Source organism: Saccopteryx bilineata, chromosome 4 (assembly GCF_036850765.1).
Source record: "Saccopteryx bilineata isolate mSacBil1 chromosome 4, mSacBil1_pri_phased_curated, whole genome shotgun sequence".
Lineage (NCBI taxonomy): Eukaryota > Metazoa > Chordata > Mammalia > Chiroptera > Emballonuridae > Saccopteryx > Saccopteryx bilineata.
In genome coordinates, this window is record NC_089493.1 from 208219553 (window position 1) to 208221954 (window position 2402).

Genomic DNA, 2402 nt, shown 5'->3' on the forward strand with positions numbered 1-2402 from the left:
GGTTCTGCCCCTTTGGTATGCTCAGGTAGAGGTTTGCAGTTGATCAATCTCTATGGCGATGTCATGTATTGTGCTTCAGTCTCGTTGGCAGTCGAGGCTCATTAGCATTTATAGGCTTCAACAGTGAGAGAGTCCGTGTTCCTGGAGACTTTCTCCTAGTCTTTCCTTCCTCAATTAGTAGCCTGATAATTTAGCTATGGGGTTGCTGCTGCCTCTGCCTGGATAGTAAGAGGCTCAAAGTGTTGGCCACTCCCCACTCTATTCCCACTCAGCACAGGGCTCCGGGTAAGGCTCAGTCAGTCAGAGCTGCTAGCATAATTAGGCGGGGCTTCCGCCCACTCAAAGACCTCTGGCTCTGCCACTCTGTTGGGTTACATGGGCGGGCACCCACTCCTGGGGCGCTTGGAGGAAACTCTCGCTCACTATCTTCACGTGCAGACCAGGATCTCAGACCAGATGTCTCGCCCTCTGAGTGAAATCCCCCGCCCGCACTGAAAAGTTCCAGCGTTGGAATTGGCTCTCGCTCCGTCCCCGTGTGCCGCTTTTTCCAGGCGCTGGGGTGGCCTGAGGTTCCACTTTCGGCCCACACAAAGGCCCCTGACTCTGCCCTTCTGTGAGATAACATGGGCAGGCACTGCCGAGGCACTTGGAGGAATCTCTCGCTCACTATCTGCACGCGCAGACCAGGATATCAGACCAGCGGCCTCACCCTCTGAGTGAAACCTTCACCAGTACGGAAAAGTTCCAGCATTAGAATTAGTTCTCCCTCCCTCCCCGTGTGCGGCTCTCTCAGGGTGCTGGGGCGGCCTGGAGGCTTTCGGCCCACACAAAGGCCTCTGACTCTGCCTCTCTGTGGGGTAACACGGGCGCACCCCCCCCCGGGGCTTTGGAAGGAATCTCTCGCTCACTATCTGTGCGCGCCGACCAGGAGATTGGGTAAAATGGCTGCCCCGCTTGTCTTTCTTTGTCAGGGTTTGGCGCGAGTGTTAGCTGTATTGCCCGAGTTGTCACAGGAGCAGTTTTTCCTCGGCTTGGATCTCCGTGCCACAGCCTGATTTGGCCGTTTGTACTTAGGCCTGGATCTATTCACTCCCTTTGCCCACCTAAGTTTCTATATTCTCAGTTTCCAGTGAAAGTCACCCTGTTTAGGTTAGTGAGGAAGGTGGAGCATTTCTTACTTCCTATTTCCTTTGGGGTTTGGTTATATATTTAGCCAATTTTTCGCTCGATCATACCTTTGGGTGTATTGTGAAACATCTGGAGGCTCCAAGGATAGGTTTTTCTGTTTCTGATTGAAGATCTTGTTGAGTTTTGGGGGATATTTTTTGGTATCGCTTCCTACCCCACCATTACTTTGACGTCATCTCCGGCCTTAGACTTTAAAATTGATGCTGGAACAAGTTAAACATTTTGAAACTGTAGGAATAGAATGAATATGTTTTGCATATGAGGACATAGATTTTGGAGGCGAGGGACAGAATGCTATAGACTAAATGTGTTCCTCTTAGAATTCATGTGTTGAAACCTAACTGCCAGTGTGCTGGTATCTGGAGGTGGGGCCTTTGTCAACTGATTAGGTCATGAACCCTCATGAATGGGGTTAGCACCTTTATAAAGAGACTCCAGAGAACTCACTTACCCCTGCCATCACGTGAAAACCCATTGAGAAGATGGTCATCTATGAACCAGGGAATGGGTTTTCTCCAGACAATGACTCTGCTGGCGTCATGATTTTGGACTTTCCACAATAGAACGAAATAACCATTTAAGTCACTCTGTCTGTGGTGTTTTTGTTAGAGCAGTACAAACACACAAAGACAGGTATTCTTGTCTTATTTATAGAGAGGAGAGAGAGAGAAGGAGAAAGAGAGAGGGAGAGAGAGAAAGAGGGAAAGCAACAACTGGTAGTAGTTTCTTCTCATAGGTACTTTGACCAGGCAAACCCAGGGTTTAGGACCAGCGACCTCAGCATTCCAGGTTGGCGCTTTATCTATTACACCACCACAGGTCAGGCACGGGCATCATATTTTTTATTTCATTACCATCTGCTGGTTATGGGAAGTGGTTTCCAGTGTCTCAACAGCTTCAGTGCATTATTGCTTATTTGTTGTAGAGCTTAGATAAAACAAACAAACAACAAAAAAACTAATATGATCCTTATTAACCATCACTTTTGCTACTTACCGGAAAGGAGCAGAAGAGAAACCCACTCACCAATGATCAGATATTTGCTACTGTTCATTCACTCAGTAGTTATTAGATGCCTACTGTATGCTAAAAACCAGTATGTGTGAGTGACATCACAGAAATGGCACCGTGAGCAGTGCGTTCGACAGATCTCCCCAAAATCACAACAAATTTATCAACTAGAAACATAAAAATTTATCTTCGGAGCATTCCGG